We start from the raw sequence: 25293 nt of genomic DNA, 5'->3' as shown, positions 1-25293 counted from the left end.
TTTGTGATATTAAATCTTGTTGGAAATTATTATTGTTTGTAGTATTGATTCCATGTAATGAGCTGTTGGTGTGAAGAAGGGATATTATTATTTGTAACAAATTTCATTAACGAATAACTGTATTAGATAGAAGTAGTTAGTATTCGAAGCTCTTTGAACAGGCCTTAGTAGGACATTGTACAAATGATTTATTACACATGCTTTTTGACTCAGAAGACCTTATTTTGGCTTGATGAGTAACGTGAGAAAATGATCCTGTATGACATTATGGAAAGAAAAGTAAGTAAAATATGCTTGTTTTGTATTTTTTATGTGAACATGTGACATCTGCATTGCAAGTAAAGATCTATTTATGTACTTCAACAGATCTGTGGTATGCTACTTGCAAATGATTTTATTATGAGGTTGTCAGCCCAAGGATTTAACAATGTCAACCTTATCTACCTGCTTATCATCATATTTTATATGTGTATGGGAAGGAAACCACTCTCAATTTCTGAGCTGCATATAGTGTGTCTTTTTTTATAGTGTCCATGAAAATTTTGTGAATATATATCTCTAAAACTACACTTGATTTGCTATTTATTGCAATTTTGTATCATCTGCAAACAGAACAAATTTGGCATCTGGTAATATTACTGATGGGAAGTCATTGATGTACACAAGAAAAAGTAAGGGCCCTAAGACGGGACATTCTGGAACATCTCATGTAATTAGGTCACAATTGGATGATGACTGATAGCTCCTCCCTCCACAGAAACAAATGTGTAGATACCTTCCTCTAGTTGTAACTCATCTGACCTGGACTTTGCCTTCAGTAATCTCATAGCCGGTTGTCTTGAATCATCATGCTTTGAAGCCTAGCCGTGTAGAAGCATTTTGGGCCCAGAAAACCAGCCATACATACCATTATTTCAAATGTTACTGGTACATCTTTGTCAGAGATATCTTAATGGGCAATACACACTAAAAAGATCACAAATCAAGTTTCATTTTTCATCTTTGTTGTAGTTCAGTGATAGATTACAAATTTTCCATTAATGATGGCATAATGTATGACTGTCCATAAGAAAAATGTGAAGATAGTTCTTAAGCAGTTTCACATGTTATTTACTTTTACATGGAAAAGTCTGAAACATTATGGTGGCAGAGAAATATGTTTCAATCAGGACAGTACCAGCATATTTCTTTCTTGATTGCTTTGTCACTAGATTATTCTGTCCTCTCCAAACAAATCTTGCGGACTTGAGTGGGATGCTCTCCTTCTTAGTTCAGTTTCAGGAATTTTATAAGGAAAATGTTTTCCTCTGAGCCTATTATTCATAGTTGCACTAGGAGCAATTTCTTGAGCCTTTCTAGAGCTCTTCATCAATTTCTTCAGACTGTTCCAACTCAATATTTCTCCATCCATTTGAGAATCTTTCAAATATTCCTTTAGAGTTTTCAAAATTTCTTACCTGTCAATAAACTTAGCATATTTGTAGGAGAATGAAGAATTACAGAAGACATGAAAACCTAATGAGTACAAGCATGAATCTGATGACAATGTAAACATACAGTGGCTCAGTCATTTGCAACAGCAGCTCTTTCATTAGCTACTGCTTCCATCAAAGTTATTTTATGAACTGATAACAGAAGGCAGTAGGTTATGAGGCATCCATACATCATTCCCATATATGAATGCATGGTTTCATGGTGATATGAATTAATAAAATTTTCTTGGGCTTCCAGCCACGTCAGGTGGTTAAAATCCCACAAGCTTTCGACTGAGCTCTCCTCAGTCATTGTCAAGTGGTAAGAATGACTGCTGTGTCTATGCTATGCATTCATACATGACGTACCTCTACGGGGAGGAAATGTGGCGCACCATTACGACGTGGCCACAGTGACACAGCAGTCATTCTTACCTATTGACAATGACTGAGGAGACCTCGGTCGAAAGCTTGTGGGATTTTACCCACATGATGTGGCTGGAAGCCTGAGAAAATTGTATTAAATCATTCCCATACAAAACCAGTCCAGTTTTTTTAGCAACAGGTATCTCCGTGAAACAACACCCAAGATGTACTCAGGCATTGTTCTTTGAATGCAGTGTTGTGGCCTAAGTGGCACTTGGGCTTGGTCACTGAAGTGTTAATGGGCTTGACTGACATTTGTTAAGGAATGTACACAACGCTGCAGTAAATGGTTTTCAGTTCTTCATATTTATTATCACACAAGGTTTCCTGTCTGATTATCAACTTTGTAACATGCTGGAGTCTTCAGTATTTGTACCAGATAAGTAAGTTATACTCATTAATAATAATCACAGAGTTCACTGGTGCCAGATTAATATATTACTCTACACAACTGTGATGGATCTGGTGGTTTCATAATTAACATTTTTGTGCTAACTGATGTAGACTGACATGAGAATGACATAATGTTGACCTTTTGATTACAGACTGGAAATAACTTACTTAGTGGCTGTACATTCTGACAGCTTAATGCAAACTGACTCACACATGTAGGACAATTTGACTGTGGCCACCAACTGACTCAGACTTTGTGCATCAAGTGTATTTATAGATGCAAGTAATACAGAAATAACAAAAATGGTAAAATACACACTTATTACCTAAATGTTGAATAATAATGTACAAACAGGAACATTAAAAGAGACAGACACTATAGACAGAGATGTAAATTTGCTTCACTAACAGCTGCATAAGTAGGAAATTACCAATGTATAGATACTATTTTGTGGGAGAGTAATATTAACAAAAAGGGAACTTCTAAAATTTTCTAGTAAAATCTCAAGAAAGTGAAATTTTCTAATGTGATTAATTAACAAACTATAAATTATGTTAATGAAATTAGGCATTTTTGTAATCATCAAATATAGATCTGTGAAGCTACAGTAGAATTTTGGAAATATGTACATTTTCAGATTCAACCTTTTGGAGCACGAAAATTTTAAATGTGAATAACTTTGAAATATGAGGATTTTTGGAAAACATAAATGTTTGTTGAAAAGAGGTGAATGAGGGCATTCAATGAGCTATACCAGTATAGAAATAAACTATTTGCTCATAAAAATTTCAACTTCTACTGATCTGCATGTATAGTTAATTAGTAATACTTATTCAAAGAAAATGTTTCCATAAGAACCAAATATGCTATTATCATCAGTAGTCTGAAAAGTATCCTGTGAATAATAAATTTTAATGGAAATTCAGCATGAATAACAAATTAAGTATTTCATGTAACTCTTGTATAGTCACCACTAATAAAATGTTTAATGAAATACAGTATGAATAACAAATTAAGTATTTTGTGTAACTCTTGCATATTCACTACTAATGAAAATATGTCGGAAAAAAAGAGAAAATCATTTTAATATTAGAAGTGATGAAGAAGAAGTAGGATCGTATCACCTTCTCTGTTGCATGAGACTTTAAATATGATATCTACATTTATATTACATATGTTATCAGTGAGTTCTTCCGCTTTCAACAACCCATCATTAACCACCACTGTTGTCATTAACTGTGCATGACTGGTCAGTGTGCCTGCTGCTTCATGCTCCCAATTATTCATGTGTGGAAAGAGATGACAAAAAAATGAAACATGTTTTGACATTAAAATAAAAATTAGAATTAATCAAAATATTTGAGAAAGGGGAAAACTACTGCAAAACTAAGTGCTGTTTATGGTATTGAAATGCAGATTGTTCAGGACATCAAAAGAGTAAGCAGAAACTACAGGATATTGTCAGGAAATACAATCCTAGATCTGCAGTTGATGACGCCACTCTTTTGCAGTGGTTTACCAAAAAAGAAGCAGAGGGTGGTGTTGTTTCAGGTGTGGTGTCTGCTGAAGAAGCTAATATTTTTTAATGGAGCTCTAGGGTTAAAGAGAAAATTTGATACATCATCTGGATGGCTAACTAGATTCAAACAATGTCACAGCATTCACAAACTTACAGTGCAAGGAGAGTGGCTTAATGCAAATGTAGCAGCAGCTGATTCTTTCCAGGAAGAGTTCTAGAAATTTGTGGAAGAAGAGAATTTCAAACCATACCAGATTTATAATGCAGATGAAAGCAGTACATATTGAAAATGTCTGCTAGCCAGAACCCTTACTTTTAAGAGTAATGTTTGTGCTCCTGGATATAAGTTGTGTAAAGAATGCATTACAATTTTGTGCACCACTGAGTCGTCTGGCAACCACAAAGCAAAACTACTAGTGACTGGAAAATATAAAGAAACCCTGAGCATTCAAGGATATAGAAGCTAAGGATCTTCCTGTGCATCATTACAACCGAAAAGGAGAATGGATGGATAGTGAAATTTTCAAATGCTGGTTCCGCACACAATTTGTACCACAAGTTCGGTGATTCCTAGAAGAGAAAGGATTGCCACAGAAGATGTTCTATTGGTCGATGAGACCCCTTCATATCCTGATAAGAGAGTTCTCATGTCTGATGATGGTCTCATCGTAATTAAGTTTTACTCCTAACATGATGACCATTAGACAGACAATGGACCAAGGTGTAATTGCATCAGTTAATTGATGTTACTGGGCTTGTTTACTGAGAATGCTGGTTGATGAGGATGAAAGAAGCTGACAATTCTAGATACCATACATGAGATTTGTGATGCCTGGCAAGGGTTCAAGCTACATACACTAGTTTGATCATGGAGGAGAATTCTTCAATTCAATTCAATTCAATTCAATTTATTAGCGCCCTAGTAGTACATCATCAAAATGACATAGGACTTGTCAATAAAAATTACAATTTAAAATACATGTACATGAAAATTTATAATTGAATTTACTTGTCACTTAGGCATTACAATTTTAATAGAACTATAAGAACATTAACATAAAAAAAATACAAGTAGGATAACAACGTACAAAAAAAAAAAAAGTTAGTGATTCTCACATCAAAGATTATTTACATTCTTACATTAACACTGTTTCACACTTTCATAGAAACAGCAAGTATTTAAATGGGAGCAATTACACATATTTATTATGTCAGGGAAATATTAACTGCACTTTTATTGTCAACAATTCATAAACTCTTCAGTACTGTAAAAACTATTGCTCAATAACATGTTTTTTAATTCTCTTTTAAATATGTGCAGTTTTGGTATTATTTTTAGTTCTTTGGGGAGAGCACTGTAGAGGATTTTGGGTTGGTATAGTACACTTTTGTGATACATAGCTGTTTTATGAATTTCTCTGTGGAAATCATTCCTACTCCTTGTTTCGTAGTTGTGAAATTCTCTGTTTAATGTAGAAAATTCCTCGTGTTCTTTTAAGAAACATATGCTTTCATATATGTATAAAGATGGTAGTGTCATGATTTTTAATTCTTTGAAAGCATACCTTTTATTATTCTGACTGCCTTCTTTTGTAGTCTAAATGAGTGTTTTGTTAGACTGATGTTCCCCCAAAACTGTACACCGTATCTTAATAATCTGTGCATGAATGAGAAATAAACACATAACACTGTTTTAATATTACATGAGCTTTTAAGCATTCTAAGTATATAACATGTTTGACTTAATTTTTTGTTCAATGATATTACATGCTTTTCCCATCTTAAGTGTTCATCAAACCATACTCCCAAGAATTTAGTGTAAGATGCTTGTTCAATCTTACACTTATCCAGTTCTACTGTAAGGTTAGTTTTTATTTTATTTGTAATATGTCTGAAGTTGTTTTTTTGGCATTCACAATGAGTCTGTTTTCATTAAACCATCTGTCTGCTTCATCTGTTGCTAATGTGACTTTTTCCTGTAAGTCAGCTTCACTATTTGCTTTAACAAACAAACTTGTATCATCAGCAAACAGTACTGCCTCTGCTTCAGATAGTTGACTTGGTAGGTCATTGATAAATATTAAAAACAGTAATGGCCCTAATACAGATCTCTGGGGTACTCCATACAAAACTCTCTTGAATCTTGATGAATATGTCCTATCTGCCTGGCTTATCTCCACCTTCTTATACCTGTCCGACAGATATGATTCAAACCATTTGTGGGCAACTCCACATATCCCATAGGCATATAACTTCCTAAGCAATAACTTATGGTCAATGACATCAAAGGCCTTTGATAAGTCTAAAAACAATCCACAATTTAATTCCTTTCTATTTATGGAATTTAGAACAAGTTGCAAAAAATTGAAGATAGCTGTTTCAGTTGATTTATTTTTACGGAAACCATTTTGCACATTAACCAATATTCTATTCTTAATAAGAAATTTGTATAGTCTCTGATACATTATCCTTTCTATTATTTTTGAGAAACCTGACAACACTGATAAAGGCCTAAAGTTACTAACATCATATTTATCACCATTCTTGTAAAATGGCTTTATAGTTGACATTTTAAGTTTTGATGGAAACACCCCTGTCTTAAAAGATTCATTTATAATTTCAGTGAGATGCGAGGCTATGTTTCTTGCACTTTGCTTAATGACTTTGTCAGGAATCACATCACACCCACATGACATTTTATTTTTTAACTTATTTATAGCATTTAGTACCTCTGATTCAGTTACTGGATAAAGGAACATTGTCATGTCATTCATGGGGATTTTTACCTTGCTATTGGAGTTGCATTTAGTTTTAATTAAATTTATGGCTATATTTGTGAAATGTTCGTTAAAAATGTTGGCAATCTGAAGTGGGTCCTTAACAGTTTTACCCCAACTTTTAAAGACAAAGCTGTTATCTTTTCTTTTGTGTCCACCTATATTTTTATTTATTACCTCCCAAGATGACTTAATTTTGTTGTTACCTTTCTCAATATATGAATCATTATTAAGCTTCTTAGCTGCAATTATTACTTTCTTGTACAGGCTTCCATAACATTTCACATGTGCTTTCAGTGCTACATTCTTCCTGGCTGATTTGTTTAACTTTCTGAGAGTGTCTGATGACTTGCTAATCCCTTGTGTAACTCATGTTTTGGTTTTATGTTTAGTTTTGACTCTTTTTATAGGAAAGGCAACATTGAAGCAGTGTTTGTAGCTTTCAAGGAATGAGTCAAACTTTGTGTTGACATCACCACTTGATTCACTACCCCAGTTGTTATTTTCCAAAATGTAATTAAAAATTCTTATGCTGTCATCTTTTATAAATCTCCTTCTCTGTAATTGTTATTGATAACAGGGTCCTTGTAAGATGTGACATTTAAACTCAATTTGATACCCTTGTGATCCGAGAAACCAGTGTCAATTACTTCAGTGTTATATTCACACTTGTCCTTGTTTATAAATACTTGATCTATTATAGTTTCAGACATATTTCCGCATCTGGTAACTTCATTTACAGTTGCCATCATTTTATGGCACAAAAACAGATTGCACAGTTGCTGATGTTTACTACAATCATTCTTAAAGTTAACGTTAAAATCACCAAGAACAATTACATTATGTTTAAGTTCTTTCAGTAGTCCCTCAAGGTTTTCCATAAAAATGGCAAGGTTGCCCAATGGTGATCGGTACAAACACACAATAGTAATTTTTAATTTGGTTAGCTCACATATGTTGTTTGTTGTTGTGGTCTTCAGTCCTGAGACTGGTTTGATGCAGCTCTCCATGCTACTCTATCCTGTGCAACCTTCTTCATCTCCCAGTACCTACTGCAACCTACATCCTTCTGAATCTGCTTAGTGTATTCATCTCTTGGTCTCCCTCTACGATTTTTACCCTCCACGCTGCTCTACAATGCTAAATTGGTGATCCCTTGATGCCTCAAAACATGTCCTACCAACTGATCCCTTCTTCTAGTCAAGTTGTGCCACAAACTTCTCTTCTCCCCAATCCTATTCAATACCTCCTCATTAGTTACGTGATCTACCCACCTTATCTTCAGCATTCTTCTGTAGCACCACATTTCGAAAGCTTCTATTCTCTTCTTGTCCAAACTAGTTATCGTCCATGTTTCACTTCCATACATGGCTACACTCCATACAAATACTTTCAGAAACGACTTCCTGACACTTAAATCTATACTCGATGTTAACAAATTTCTCTTCTTCAGAAATGCTTTCCTTGCCATTGCCAGTCTACATTTTATGTCCTCTCTACTTCAACCATCATCAGTTATTTTACTCCCTAAATAGCAAAACTCCTTTACTACATTAAGTGTCTCATTTCCTAATCTAATTCCCTCAGCATCACCCGATTTAATTTGACTACATTCCATTATCCTCGTTTTGCTTTTGTTGATGTTCATCTTATATCCTCCTTTCAAGACACTGTCCATTCCGTTCAACTGCTCTTCCAAGTCCTTTGCTGTCTCTGACAGAATTACAATGTCATCGCTGAACCTCAAAGTTTTTACTTCTTCTCCATGAATTTTAATACCTACTCTGAATTTTTCTTTTGTTTCCTTTACTGCTTGCTCAATATACAGATTGGATAACATCGGGGACAGGCTACAAGCCTGTCTCACTCCCTTCCCAACAACTGCTTCCCTTTCATGCCCCTCGACTCTTATAACTGCCATCTGGTTTCTGTACAAATTGTAAATAGCCTTTCGCTCCCTGTATTTTACCCCTGCCACCTTCAGAATTTGAAAGAGAGTATTCCAGCTAACATTGTCAAAAGCTTTCTCTAAGTCTACAAATGCTAGAAACGTAGGTTTGCCTTTTCTTAATCTTTCTTCTAAGATAAGTCGTAAGGTTAGTATTGCCTCATGTGTTCCAACATTTCTACGGAATCCAAACTGATCTTCCCCGAGGTCCGCTTCTACCAGTTTTTCCACTCGTCTGTAAAGAATTCGCGTTAGTATTTTGCAGCTGTGACTTATTAAACTGATAGTTCGGTAATTTTCACATCTGTCAACACCTGCTTTCTTTGGGATTGGAATTATTATATTCTTCTTGAAGTCTGAGGGTATTTCGCCTGTCTCATACATCTTGCTCACCAGATGGTAGAGTTTTGTCGGGACTGACTCTCTCGAGGCCGTCAGTAGTTCTAATGGAATGTTGTCTACTCCTGGGGCCTTGTTTCGACTCAGGTCTTTCAGTGCTCTGTCAAACTCTTCATGCAGTATCATATCTCCCATTTCATCTTCATCTACATCCTCTTCCATTTCCAGAATATTGTCCTCAAGTACTTCGCCCTTGTATAGACCCTCTATATAGTCCTTCCACCTTTCTGCTTTCCCTTCTTTGCTTAGAACTGGGTTTCCATCTGAGCTCTTAATATTCATACAAGTGGTTCTCTTTTCTCCAAAGGTCTCTTTACTTTTCCTGTGGGCAGTATCTATCTTACCCCTAGTGAGATAAGCCTCTACATCCTTATATTTATCCTCTACCCACCCCTGCTTAGGCATTTTGCACCTCCTGTCGATCTCATTTTTGAGACGTTTGTATTCCTTTTTGCCTGCTTGATTTACTGCATTTTTATATTTTCTCCTTTCATCAATTAAATTCTATATTTCTTCTGTTACCCAAGGATTTCTACTAACCCTCGTCTTTTTACCTACTTGATCCTCTGCTGCCTTCACTACTTCATCTCTCAAAGCTACCCATTCTTCTTCTACTGTATTTCTTTCCCCCATTCCTGCCATTTATTCCCTTACGCTCTCCCTGAAACTCTGTACAACCTCTGGTTTAGTCAGTTTAACCAGATCCCATCTCCTTAAATTCCCACCTTTTTGCAGTTTCTTCAGTTTCAATCTGCAGTTCATAACCAATAGATTGTGGTCAGAGTCCACATCTGCCCCTGGAAATGTCTTACAATTTAAAACCTGGTTCCTAAATCTCTGTCTTACCATTATATAATCTATCTGATACCTTTTAGTATCTCCAGGATTCTTCCAGGTATACAACCTTCTTTTATGATTCTTGAACCAAGTGGTAGCTATGATTATGTTATGCTCTGTGCAAAATTCTACAAGGCGGCTTCCTCTTTCATTTCTTCCCCCCAATCCATATTCACCTACTATGTTTCCTTCTCTCCCTTTTCCTACTGACGAATTCCAGTCCCCCATGACTATTAAATTTTCGTCTCCCTTCACTACCTGAATAATTTCTTTTATCTCATCATACATTTCATCAATTTGTTCATCATCTGCAGAGCTAGTTGGCATATAAACTTGTACTACTGTAGTAGGCATGGGCTTTGTGTCTATCTTGGCCACAATAATGTATTCACTATGCTGTTTGTAGTAGCTTACCTGCACTCCTATTTTTTTATTCATTATTAAACCTACTCCTGCCTTACCCCTATTTGATTTTGTATTTATAACCCTGTAATCACCTGACCAAAAGTCTTGTTCCTCCTGCCACCGAACTTCACTAATTCCCACTATATCTAACTTTAACCTATCCATTTCCCTTTTTAAATTTTCTAACCTACCTGCCCGATTAAGGGATCTGACATTCCACACTCCGATCCGTAGAACGCCAGTTTTCTTTCTCCTGATAACGACGTCCTCTTGAGTAGTCCCCGCCCGGAGATCCAAATGGGGGACTATTTTACCCCCAGAATATTTTACCCAAGAGGACGCCATCATCATTTAATCATACAGTAAAGCTGCATGTCCTCGGGAAAAATTACGGCTGTAGTTTCCCCTTGCTTTCAGCCGTTTGCAGTACCAGCACAGCAAGGCCGTTTTGGTTAATGTTACAAGGCCAGATCAGTCAATCATCCAGACTGTTGCCCCTGCAACTACTGAAAAGGCTGCTGCCCCTCTTCAGGAACCACACGTTTGTCTGGCCTCTCAACAGATACCCCTCCGTTGTGGTTGCACCTCCGGTACGGTCATCTGTATCGCTGAGGCACGCAAGCCTCCCCACCAACGGCAAGGTCCATGGTTCATGGGGGGGGGGGGGGGAGCTCACATATACTGTATTCAAAATCTTTTTCTATGCATTTTAGTTTGTATTTAATTTCTTTTGATTCTACCCCTGTCCTAACATAAATACATGTCCCACCCCCTGTATGGTTGATTCTACAAAATTTGCTAATCATTTCAAAATTTGGAATAATTATGCTAGACGCTTGCATTTATTTTACCCGGTGCTCACTTTTGCATAGTATGTTAATGTATTTTAGATAGTCAGTTAAAAGAACTTCTATTTCAGCTAATTTACTTTCTAGTGCCTGCACATTTTGGTATACAACTGTTAAAGTTTCATGTAGTGGATTTGCTGCACTATTTACTTTTGTACTTTCTTGTTGCTGACACTGTAAAGATTCTGCCTTTTCTTCTTCTTCAAATTGTGAAGATCCCATAAAAAATAGTCATTACGCACAGCAGCTCTTCTTATCCTGAGTCTCTTCCTTTGAGATGTCTGCAGAGCACCTGATGAGTTTCTGGATATAATTGAATGGTTCTTGGCTGTTGGTGTGGTTGCAGTCCTAGTTACAAGTGAGCATGAAGCATTAAGTGTGTCGAATGTACTGACAGCTTCATCCTTGGAAGTTTCAGGTGCACATGATTTTACACGAGGTTTGTAGGCTTTCTCATCTGAAGAAATTGTTTCCTCTTCAACTCTGCTGGATGTTCCTGACATTTCTGCTGGTATCCCATATTCTACCACTCCTTCAGATACTGGTACTGGTATGTTAGGTATCTCTCTCATTTTCCATTTGCTCAGTTACTGCTATGGTGAGGATACCAGGCAGTTTGTGTTGATCATTGAGATTATTTATTGTTTTCATAATTTGAGCACAGACATACAGTTGTCCTGCTCTATTTAGGAGATCTTCCAGTTATAGAAGGTGATTTTCAAGATTTCAGTTATGAAGAAATGATAAGTGCACTAATAATGAATCTGGCAATGGGTTTAAATGGTTTTGAAGATGTTGATGAAGAAAACTTGAATGAGTGGCTGAAGACTGATGCTTGTGAACTCAGTTTCCAGTACCCAAGTGATGCCAAAATTGTGACCACTGCTTCACAACCAAACAAAGAAGAGGACAGTGAATGTGAAAGTGGGGATGAAGACAGTGACCTTGTCAGTCGTTTTACCAAATTGCAATGTGTTGATACTCTTCTAGATTATATAAGCCAGGGGGGAGGGGGAGGGAGAGGAGGGTTTCTACACTGACATTATTGCTGCAATTAAAATTTGAAATACCATGCGAAAAAATGTCAACTCCTCTCATAAGCAGACCAGCATCACAGACAGTTTTAAGCAATAAACAAGCCTACAGTACCTATGCATAGAACTTCGATAAACTTTTGAATAAAGAATCCATGTTTGCAAATATTTTGGTTATTTGTGTTTTTCTATTTTTCATCCATCTTCTGCCCGCATTATTCTGAATAATCGAGAGTATACTGTATATCAACCACATTAAAATTAACATCACTGTTGCACCCCATCTCTTTCTCCACACATGCACTCTTCATCTGATTAGTTTTACCTCCTTCTCTGATTCATGAATACAAAATTCTGCTCTACCTACCTCTATATTAATCTCAGTAAAATCTTCCAATTTATTAAACAGTAAATCAGTCTGAAAAACTTCTTCAAAATTACACCCATTTTCATTGTCTTTTTCACACTATAACAACCTTAATGAGAATGTGTATAAATATACAGGGTATCTCTCCTAATAGTCGTCAGGCTCATTTCCTCTGGTTCTCCAGCAGACATTTGCAATTTTACTTTTTCTAAGTATAGGTGGAGTCAGCCCAAACAAATACTGCTCATCACATCACGCATGTGACATCCAGTGTGGATGGAAAGCACCAGTTTGTTTCCTGTTACAAACAAAATTATTTTAAAGCAGAATTTTGTGTGTCCATTCAATAGAATGGTCCCAAATTAGTCTTGTGTGATATTTGTATCATCAGTATGTATTAACAGGGGCAGTAAAAAGTTAAGAATAACCAGTACTCCTGCAGTGACTAAGCAGTGCTGCTACTGCATAGTGATAGCAGTCAGTGAAGGCCAGGGCAGTGGTGTTGCTGCTGGAGTACTGGTTGTTCTTCATGTTTTACTGTCCCTGTGAATTCATACCAATAATATAACACTAGACTAATTTGGAACTGCTTTGGGCACATAAAATTCTGCTTTAAAAGTCATTTTGTTTATATTGGGAACCTAACTGATGCTTTCCATCAACAGCAGGAGTCACATGAAGGACATGCCAGCAGCAGTTAGGGATGATTCCAGCTACACATAGCAGAAATGAAACTGCAAACATCTGCCGAGACACCAGAGAAAAAGCACCTGACAACATTTAGGAGAGACACCATCTCTCTCTCTCTCTCTCTCTCTCTCTCTCTCTCTCTCTCTCTGTGTGTGTGTGTGTGTGTATGTGTGATGCATGCACATTTAATGATAAACACTATTTTTGCATTTGAAAAAGTGACTTTCTCAAAAGGAATTGGTATAAATTTTAATGGAAAAAGTACTTATCTTTAGAACTGTCTGCAGTGTCCAATTTTTGTATAATTAGTGATTATATAAATATCGTGTAATATCTGGGTTCCTTATGACTGACAGACAGAGTACTCTCAGATGAATCTTCTTTTCAATCACTTATTGGGCCAATTTCTTATTTCATAAATGTTCAAAAACATCTAGGTTCATCACAAGAGTGTATACAATCCACTTAATAAAAGAAGTCACAATGTAGGAAACATCTGAAACACAAGCATTAAGCTGCCAACTAAATTAGATGTTGCACATCACAAAGTTAAGTACCAGCAGGCACACATTCTGCGCATCTGACATTTGCTAAACAACTGATGTACTGCTAGTGCACCCTTCGGTCTTAAATAATCTAACTTTTACCACTCAAACTTTATGCATATGAAACTTCCAGAAAGTTAGTCCAAATACAGATAAGTTATCCAAACATAATAAATTTATATTAAGATCACATATGGTCCGAAATGTTAGTTTAAATGCAACTAAAATATATTTTTCTTCTTTGTAGTTTTTAATGGAACATTCAAGAGTTTCATGGTGTGTTTATCTTATTAATTTTAAGGATATATTTATGAAGAAGTTATTTCTAGTGAATCTGCCCACTTTATGTTGATCAGTAAGGCAAATGTGAGTTCATGAACAATTAAATTATAACTGGTAACATTCTAAATAAATAGTTGATATTTGTGCACTTTCCAGAGTATGTTTAGTGGACAGTAAAAGAAAGATTGTCATTTATCAATACAGTAGTGACCGATTACTGTTTGTCATATTTTCTTAACACTGTGAAAGAATAGGATGTCAAACTTTGAGAAGTATTATAGTAACTTATTGTAACTAACAAAAGTGATTACATCTGTTATAAGCAGGCAAGAAAGATATTACAGTCACAAAGGCTCATCTATATCATATACTACATTAGAAAACACATATCAAGAATTTCAAAACTAAAACTGTATCAAAGGCATCAAAAGTAAAAGTGGTACCAAAAATTTCATATGTTAAAATTTAGCCTATCTCCTGGTATCTTTCAATACACACATGTGGTCGGGCTGAAGACAGATGCAGTGTTGGCGGGCACTGATGAAACTTGCAGGCAGAGATCACCAGCTGGGACACAACAGGGCATGGTAGGAGCACAACAGGGCACATGAAGAGCACAACAGGATGCAATAGGAGTGTGACAGGCCATGGTAGGGGTGCTGAAAGGCAGCCTGGGTTATAGGAAAGCATCACTGTAGTGTACTGTGGAGCAGAGAAAGGCATGGGCTGAAGATGTGCCTGGGATGGTGGGAAAAGTACCATTGCAGCATGCATTGGAGCATGGAAGGCACAGGCTGAAGGAGGACTCAGTGTGACACGAAACATGTTACTACGAAGTGCGTGGAAGCATGGGGAGGACCTAAACCACAGAGAGGATGTAGAATAAGAGGCAAATGGGCTGTGCCTTCCCTGAGAAAGAAGAGTTGACAGTAGCTGTGATGTCCTGAAGCATTGGGCTGGGTTGAGCTTGACTGAGAAAGGCAGCAGTTGAAGCCACCAGGAGACCACGGGAGCACGACTCGACCAGTGGTGGGTGCTGGAGGGAGGACATGGGTTCTGAGACAGCAGGTGTCAGCAGCTGATAGGAATGTGGTTCGAACAATGGCAGCTGCAGAAACTTCAGACATCAGTGGCCAATGGGAGCAAGTCTTGGTCAACAGTGGCTGCCACTGGGATGACTGCATCTTTCAAACATCGGGCATCAGGAACCAATGAAAATGGAGCTCAATCAATGGCAGTCTCCAGTGGGTTGTTTGATGTGACTTGGTGAAGTGTGGCAGCTGGGAAGCAGCGAAGACAACAGCTGATCACTACAAGAATGAAGATGACTCCATGTGCCCATGCCACAAACCAAAGTGCCCTACCAGAAGACAAGGGCACAGGACGGAAGTGGTAGATGAGGGGATGTGTGTGGTGACATCAGGCATGCTGCTGACAGGTATGTGTGGCTGTGGAAGGGCTGGACAGGCTTGTCAGCAACTTTTAATGCAGTAGGGGAGATTGTTGTTGTTGTTGTGGTCTTCAGTCCTGAGACTGGTTTGATGCAGCTCTCCATGCTACTTTATCCTGTGCAAGCTTCTTCATCTCCCAGTACCTACTGCAACCTACATCCTTCTGAATCTGCTTAGTGTATTGATCTCTTGGTCTCCCTCTACAATTTTTACCATCCACGCTGCCCTCCAATGCTAAATTTGTGATCCCTTGATGCCTCAAAATATGTCCTACTAACCAGTCCATTCTTCTAGTCAAGTTGTGCCACAAACTTCTCTTCAATCCTATTCAACACCACCTCATTAGTTATGTGATCTACCCATCTAATCTTCAGCATTCTTCTGTAGCACCACATTTCGAAAGCTTCTATTCTCTTCTTGTCTAAACTATTTATCGTCCACGTTTCACTTCCATACATGGCTACACTCCATACAAATACTTTCAGAAACGACTTCCTGACACTTAAATCTATACTCGATGTTAACAAATTTCTCTTCTTCAGAAACGCTTTCTTTCCCATTGCCAGTCTACATTTTATATCCTCTCTACTTTGACCATCATCAGTTATTTTGCTCCCCAAATAGCATAACTCCTTTACTACTTTAAGTGTCTCATTTCCTAATCTAATACCCTCAGCATCACCCGACTTAATTCAACTACATTCCATTATCCTCGTTTTGCTTTTGTTGATGTTCATCTTATATCCTCCTTTCAAGACACTATCCATTCCGTTCAACTGCTCTTCCAAGTCCTTTGCTATCTCTGACAGAATTACAATGTCATCGGCGAACCTCAATGTTTTTATTTCTTCTCCATGGATTTTAATACCAACCCCGAATTTTTCTTTTGTTTCCTTCACTGCTTGCTCAATATACAGCTTGAATAACATCGGTGAGAGGCTACAAGCCTGTCTCACTCCCTTCCCAACAACTGCTTCCCTTTCATGCCCCTCAACTCTTATAACTGCCATTTGGTTTCTATTCAAATTGTAAATAGCCTTTCGCTCCCTATATTTTACCCCTGCCACCTTCAGAATTTGAAAGAGAGTATTCCAGTCAACATCGTCAAAAGCTTTCTCTAAGGGGAGATAAGGTGTGTGTATTTGTAAACAGTCTCATCACCAACTGTTAATGAATGAGAGAAGCGTAGGTGCATCAGCAGACTCATTTTTTATGTCCTCACAGTGCATATGGGTCTGCACAACAACTGTTCTGGATAATAACTCAAAGACCATCCATGATCACTAAGAATAACATAAACAAGTCCGCTGAGGAGATAACCATCCCAGGTGGATATTGGAACATTGTCTGCAGTGCAGTGTGATGTCTTGAGCTTGCAATGTGATGTGGTGCGTTGCATTATGACATCACAGTACAGAGATGATGCAACAGGGAGACAGCACAGTGTGGAGATGGAGGGAAGGAAAGCAGCATCCGCAGGGCATTGCAGGGTGGCATGTGATCCATCAAATTGCGACACCATGGTGTGAAGACAGCATGGTGCTGAGATAGCTTGAGGTAGATGGCTCAACACAGAAATGGTGTGGCATGGAGACAGCACTGCACAAAGACGGCACAGTGCGGAGATAGCTCATTGTGAGATGGCTTGACATGGAGGTAGTGTGGTACAGAGGCGGTGCTATGCAGTGGTGGCTCTGTGTGGTGCAGCATGGCAGTGTAGATGTGAACCTCTGGGCTGGTCTCAATGAAGCTCCAATTGATGGGCTGTAAGGTGCAACTAGCTGCAGGCCGAGAAATGAGCAAGTGGTGGACTGCTGCCTGATGAAGGTTGTGTCTCACCTTAAATATCCAGCCGGCTGGTGGGTATCCAAGGGAGTTTGATAAGTATGTGACCCACAGGTGGAAACTGGTCCCACAATAGCAGCTCCACTGTTTGCTTATGAATGTGCTGTTTGGGATCGTGGCTTGTGGCTGGTGCTCTCTGGTGTCTCCTGGAACAATCGGTACTTAAACATGTACAATGCATCAGGCCCACATGGTCTTTGTAAATAGTCTTCGGCAGGGGAACACCTGTGAGCCAAGAGTAGGCATACCCACAGGGTGTCGGCATTGTGCCAGAAGTAGCTGGTGAATTGCCAGATATATATTATCTTCATTTTATAAAAAGTCAGTAAGACGTATTGACAGTTTCCCAGTAACATCAGTCCCCGCACCTTTCCATTATTCTTCCAATTTCAGTGACCCTTGACCCCCCCCCCCCCCCCTCCAAAAAAAAGTTCCTTTTTGTACTTAATTTTGCTTTGGTTATACTTTAAATGAGGTAGAAATTGTTTGAAAATTTTAAACAGATGGTACTTATCTATAGTCAGCTACAACTTATTTCAATTTCCTTTCCACAACATTCCAACATTGCAAAGCTATTAACTGAAATTCAAATACTTAGTCATGGCTGACGCATAGCAAGCACATCATAAGGTAAAATATTAGAGACAAAAATACCACAGTAGGTAGCAAAGAAATCAAATTACCCTGTATTCAAAACATATGGCACATAACATGATGAATATGAAATACCCCAGTTCAGAACAGAAGTAGGTCCCTAACATACATAAACCGTAAACAGCTCATCACAATACATGAAGAAAATTCATTAAACCATCATATTATCCAAAAAAAACCTCAACAATACTTCACAAACCATAACATAAAACTTAATTATAAAAAACTGTTGTGATTGTAGCAAATTCATACTCAATGCATGGAAGGACTAGTGATCTCTCACATCATTACCATTCTAAGCTTTCTTCAAATTGTTAATGAAAGTACTCACATATCTCCTCCCTAATGTGGTGACGATTAGATTCTTTCTTCTAATGAACATTTGTCTGAAATTGACAAAGGGATTTTTTTAAAGAAAAGAAGAAGAAAAAGAAGAACCAGAGTTGACACAATTTGCAAAATAATAGACCAAAGGTCTTCATTTTCCACAAGACTGCTTCCTACTGCTTTAGATATTTTCAGAATACTCAACAGCTGACCAAACTCATAGTATTATAATAAAAGTTCCAACAAGTCGTGACTTACCACCTATCATAAAATCAGTTCTCTTGGAAATGCACAGTAGTTCCCCCAAAATATTTAAAATTAATATCCCTTTACTCTATGTGATGCAACAGAACTAAATGCAAAATACTGCCTTGTGGCTTCAGTAAACCAGAACAGACACAAATTCTGTTTGAAAGGAGCATAATACATGGTCCAGTCACATTAATGTGATCACTACTTATGTTCGACTTAATATGCAATAACTGCTTGCAGATGGCAGGTTGTGGCACTAGCAGTGGAGGTTGTATAAAGTGTGTAGTGGGATGCAGAAAATGGTGCATTCATTGTCATAATGTGGAAACAGAGTAATTTATCTGATGTCCTAAAGAGCACGATCACTGACTTTTGGGCCAAGTGTGGCAACATTTCTGAAATGGCTAAGTTTGTAAACATTTCACATGCTGTCGTGGTTAAACTGTACTGTGCATGGCAAAATAGTACTATCCAAAATTGGTACCAAGGCAAGTGTGGTGCTCCACAAGCCATAGATGATGGGGGTGAACAATGGCTGCAGAGATGAGCATGAGCAGACATGCAGCTGTTGAGCAACTGACACCTGGATGAACCAAGGGGCTGCCAACAGTGTCTCCTCAATGACTGTTCAATGAACATTGCTGGTATGGGTCTCTGCAGAAGATGCCTAGTTCATGCATCCATACTGACTGCTGTTCGTTGGTGATAATGGCTGGAATTTGCATGCCAACACTGCAACTGGGCATGCTCTGAGTAGCAACAGGTGACCTTACTATCTTTGTCATTATTGTCTTTTCCCTCTACAGAATTCACTACTTTAATTCCTAAATTACTGAATCAGCTAACATCTCAACTGAAGATCTGCTGTCGTTTTAAATTTGACTTCAAAATGACCTTCCACCCATGGGAGAATTTTATTGTATTTTTTTTTTCACTAACTGCCCTAAGGTCATGTAACATTTATTAGTTTTTTTCATATATTGACCATAACTCATCACTGGGAGGCCGAAATATCACTGCATCTGACAAAGTTAAAGTTCCTTTTTGTTTTACTATTCAGTTTCAAGTATGATTTACATCTTCCTTTGCTTTGTTGCTCTTATTTTTACTCTCAGGTGTTGTAAAAGTATTAATTGGAAACCAACAATACTAGTAAAATAAGTATTTCATTTACTTTCTTTTCCTGCCTGAAGTGCAGTTCACCAGATGTTCTCATCGCAAGCTATTGTTATTCATCAATTTTCAGGATTTTCCACATTTCACACTCACCATTTTTCCTGCAGCTGCTCTCAGCAGTTCTTCAATGCCCTATACACTGTCAAAAACTTTTTTGTGATGATTACTGCTGAAAAATGCAGCGATAATTAGTACTCTAGTCTGTAATCTTTTGTGTCACAGCTGCAGCTCCCATATATAATAACCTTAATCATAACTGGAATAGATGAAATAATATATTAAGAAAATCATGTCCTTGCACTTTTGTGATAAACGTATGGCTTTTCTAAATAGAATAAATTTATGATGACAGTAAATATGTTCTGCAATGTCAGTTTAAATGTAATTAAAATGTAGCTTTTGTTCTTTGAACTGATTCGTAATTTATAATGGAACATTCAAGAGTTGCATGTTGTGTTTACTAATTTTGAGGATATCTTTTTAAAGAAATTATGTATAGTAAATCCCCCCACTTTAAGTTGATCAGTAAGGCAAACATGAGTCAACGAACAATAAATTATAATTGGTAACACTAAATGAATTTTTGGTGTTTGGGAACTTTCTAGATAATATGTAGAGGACAGTAAAAGAAAGATTATCATTTATTAATGCAGTAGTGACCTGTCATTGTTTGTCACATGTTCTTAAAACTGTAAAAGAATAGGATGACAAACTTTGAGAAATATTATAGTTACATGTAGTAACAAATGTGACAAATTGATTATGTCTGTTATAAACACATAGATAGATATAATTGTCACAAAAGTTCAAATGTGTCATATATTACAATAAAAAACATATATCTGGTATTTCAAATCTAAAACTGCATCAAATGCATTGAAATTAAAAGTGGTACAAAACACTAAATATGAAAAAAATTAGCCTACCTCAAGGTACATTTTAACTCTCACGCTTCTGTGAATTCCTCGGCCTCCAATTTTGACCTCCTTGTCACTCAACATTGTGTCCATTGAATATGTTTGCTGTGGCTACACACTTCTTTCCTTGCATTTGTTTTTTTTCTTTCTTGCTTTCTATAGCTGTTTTATTAAATCATCCCAGAACTAAGACTCAGTGCATCTTAGTTTTCCAGGTGCAGTTGCCTGAGGTTATATTTATTTGGTCTTTTCTCCCTGTCCCCATGATTCTTAATCCTTCTACCATTAAAATACTGGTAGATATTCTCCCTCCTCTGTGAAAAATTGTGTGGCTTGTTCCCAGGTCTATCTGCAATGGATCAGACTGATTATTCTCATGCCACCTCAGTACACCCTTTAATGCTACCATTACCTGGGCCTTGTGGTTTAAATCTTAGTGCATTATTCAGTCTCTCAATGAAATCTATGAAGTCCTCTATTGAGTCAGTCATATTGTTCTCAAGATTCCAGTGCAGATTCTTCAGTAGTTGTCATTTCAGAGTTGATACTTCTGGTAGTATGCCTAGCAACCTGCTCATACGTATAAGCCATTTTAACTCTTTCACACAAAATTCTTTGATAGTACCCCTAACCACACCTACACACAGGGCTACTAAAGAACTCATTTTATAAGGAAATCTGCCTTACATAACCCAAAAACAATTTTAAACCACTCCACAAATTCCTTAAATCTGCTGATTTGTTGGCATTTTGGTTTGCCCAGGGCAAAGCAATGCTGTACAGATGCCATTTCACATATTTTATTTCTGTTGCATTGAACATACCTGCTATAAAGTTCTGCCTTCACTTCAGAAGTGTGCAACTTGTGCTGTGCAGTCTCATTATTGATTTCTGCTTTGAAATCACTTTTGCAAATTTTGATCTCATCATGACATTCTCCCACATCTTTAGCAATTGCATCAATGACTTATTTTGTCCCTTGCTCCAATGAAGAAGTCTGTCTCTGCTCAGCTGTCTCATTCCTACCACACAAATCACTCTGCAGTTTATCCATACAATCCACCAATTCTTGCTGTATATGATTGGCTATTATTTTTACCTCCCTGGTTTCAGAAGCAAGTCCACTTATTTCTGATTTTAACGAACTCAACTTTTTGTCAATTACTCCCCTAATTTTCCCTTATACATTTTTAATGTCTCATATTTTTCATGAAATATCCAAGTAACCTTCCACACCATTGATCTGTAAAGATAATGCCCCTGTTAACTGCATTATGGTTGCTAGTGTATCAGTTGCATTGCTCTGTGTCCTGGCTTAAGCTGCTCAGCTCCTCTGACCCACAGATGCTTGGTAGTTATTTAAACAGTATCTCACAATCCATGCCTGTAGGCAACTCTGAAAAACAAGTTACATTAATGCTATCAGTTACAGTATTTATACATTCCATCACCTTGGAATTGCTGCTGGCTGGATGTCAGCAGTTGCTGTTGGCTGCTGCATGCAGTCTACTGTCACAGTCTATAAAGTCTTTCTATTACCATATTACATGATACCTGACTTCTGTTGTATGCTATACAACTGCTAATAGTATGCCACTTCTCACTATCTGTCTAAGCCCATGGTTTTTCTGAAGAGAACAATAAGGCTGTGACGGTCACTTCTGAGCGTTATGTTCAAACGACTGAACAGTTTTTCTTCCAGAACTTGAAGAAGTGGACATGGGTGATGTCTGGTACCAACAAGATGATGCCACAGCTAACACGGCATGAACATCGATGACCATGTTGCACGGGCGCTTCCCTGATCGTCTCATCTCTTTAAGGGGCAATCTCCAGTGGCCAGGATGCTTGCCAGATTTAGTGCCAAGTGATTTTTTCTCATGGGGCTACCTACAATCCTTGATGTATACCAATCGTCTGCAGACCCTGGCTGAGCTACGGAACAATATTTGTGTTGCTATTGTCAACATCGACAGAGACATTTTGGAAAAAGTCGATGAAACTTCAGATTTCGATTCTCCAAATGCATTAAGCAAAATGGAGGCCACCTTCAAGATATCATTTTCAAAACTGAACGTAACAAAACTTTAGATGTTACTCTTTGTAAAGAAAGAAGAATTAAATTGATGTGTCTCATACTTTGATTTTTGATTTTTTAAAGTAAGAAAGTTCCTGCACTTCACCCTGTACATCTCAAGAAGTGTGGGCAAAATTGCATAAATTATTTGACGGTGTTTCTGAAAGTGAAGTTTGTGACCTTTGTTTACAATTTTTTGTCTATGTGAAAGATTCTAGTGCTTCATATATCAACATTGAAAAATGTATGGGATAATTTGAAGCAAGAAATGGCCAAAGATGTAGAAAATAATCCAGAATTACCTGATTTATTTTTAATCTGTAAAATTTTAGGCATACTACCAGATGAGTATTTTTCATTTAAATCAAGTTGGATGCTTATGTCAAAAAGTGATAGCACTGTTGATAACTTGACAACTCAACTTTGTGCATATGAGAGAGCTTTGTTGCATAAACCAGGAGATTCTACTTCTCAAAAGGTGCTTATAAGTAACTCATTGAATCAATCTTATAAACAATTGCAGTGGAAAAATAAAGTTGTTTGACACTACTGTAAGAAGCCAAATCATGTGATCAAGAAATGCCAAAAGTTGATTGTGGATGGTCAACTACAAAAGCCTCAGAAAAGTGACGTGTGAGAAGCTGCTGAAATTTCAAATACGAACATGTTTCTCTTTGCTGAAACATCTATTGTTATTTCATCTGAGTGTGATGCTAGCAACTGGTTTGTAGATAATGGTGCAATAAGTTGTATCACCAACACTGCCAATTTTTTCAAGACACTTGAACGATTTTCTGTGACACATATAGTTATATCAGCAGATGGTGATACTGTTGAGGCTGTTGGCAAGGGCACAATAGAAATGGAAGCATCAGTGAATGGAAAGTGGCAGAAAATCACTTTGAGTGATGTATGGTATGTACCAAACAACAACTGCTCAAAAGTAACATGCTCCTAGAATAGTGTGAATATTTTGAATTTATTTTATGAGCGTAACATGTCATAGGAGCAATGACATGCATGACATAATTTACTACAAAAAAATCATCCACAAAACACTTGAAAAAGGCTTAAGGCTGAAACTGTGCAATCACACATGAAATAAGGAGAAAAGCAGCTGAAGGCATCAAGAAATCTTTTAAAAAATACATCACAGCTGCAGACCATATCACATTGAAAATTATAAAAAGAATCAGTTTCCAGTCTTAGCAGCACAAGACAAAAATCCAAAAAATATGTTTTTATTCACAACAGAAAGGTTATTTTAAAATTGGTGGAGTCACGGAACTAGTTGGCTATTGTAATTATGGAGGACTGTTTAAATTAATGATGAGAAGCATTCCTGCTGAAGTAAATGAAATCAGTCAAGAAATTTACTACAATTGTATCATGAAAGATCTGCACATCAAAATAAGCGATATGTAAAGATGTTAATCTCCAAGATCTTAGGCATAAATGTGTGAATGGACTCAGAGCTCTGTGAAGGCTGTATTTATGGTAACACATGTTGGCTTCCATTTGGCACCTGTAAGGAAGCTTCTGAACTGGGAGAGCTGATCCACATGGGTGCCTGTGGTCCTTTTGAAAAGTCCAATTCTGGGTATCACTACTTTGTGTTACTCAAAGATGATTGCAGTAAATTTCAAGCTTGTTACTTTGTCAAGGAAAAAAAATTGAAGTTCCTTGAAACCTAAGACAGATTGTAACAGAAACAAAGACTGCTGGCCATACAATAAAAAACCTCTTAAGTGATAATGGAGGAGAGTTAAGCAATAAACAGACATGGGAGATTTTACAGAAGGAGAGCATAATCCAGTGTTTTATTATGCCATACACTCCACAGCAAAACGGATGCAGTGAAAGAGAAAATAGTACTTTTGTTGAAACAGCCAGGGCTATAATGCATGCTCATGGAAACATTCCTCAGTCATTTTGGGCTTAAATGATAAATTCTGCAGCATACTCCTGAAATGAATGGGACCTTCCAGTATTTTAGTGATGCCTCCATATGAAATATAGTATCAAAAGAAGCCTGGCGTGAAGCACTTAAGTATGATAGGGTCTAAATGTTATGTTAACATTCCAAAACAATTAAGGATGAAAATGGATTGAAAGACAGTAGAAGCGATTCCGATTGGTTTTGACCATGACAAAGGTTATCGGATATGGTGTGAAGAAAATTGTCAGTTAACGAGATCATGGGATGTTATTTTTGAAGATAAAATCATGCAAAAGCAAAGTCTAGTAGTTACTGTGGATCTTGATCTCCCTCATCAGAAGTCTCAAGATTCATCAGACAAAATTAAGAGCAAAGTGAAATTTAGTTTTCCAAGTGAAAATGAGTTTAATAAGTATGATGATTTACAGGATTAAACAGAAGAGAAATTAGGATAAAATGAGTTTGATAATAATGATGATTTACAGGGTGAAACTGAAAAGAGATTACAGCAATCTGGTGATGGGAGAAGTAGGCCACTACTGCATAAACATTTAATGCTAAAATTTCCAAAAAGACTTCAAGACTATGTAAAGCAGTTAATGACCTTTGAGGAACTAGAATCTTATTGTGACACTATAAATTCAAGTCAACGAGACAACAGGAAAGCAGTAGTGGATCAAGAAATGGTGGCACATCAAGAAAATGATACTTG

General features: G+C 37.2%; 1 protein-coding gene across 3 annotated transcripts in view; it reads left to right on the top strand.

Annotated features, from left to right (window-relative positions):
* Window positions 1-25293, top strand: part of LOC126262859 (carcinine transporter) — a 452804-nt gene that overhangs the window by 256808 nt on the left and 170703 nt on the right. The gene's annotated exons all lie outside the window — the stretch shown is intronic.

This window comes from Schistocerca nitens, chromosome 6 (genome assembly GCF_023898315.1).
Source record: "Schistocerca nitens isolate TAMUIC-IGC-003100 chromosome 6, iqSchNite1.1, whole genome shotgun sequence".
Classification (NCBI taxonomy): domain Eukaryota; kingdom Metazoa; phylum Arthropoda; class Insecta; order Orthoptera; family Acrididae; genus Schistocerca; species Schistocerca nitens.
Note: the sequence above shows the minus strand (reverse complement) of the source record. Positions and strands in the feature narration are given on the sequence as shown.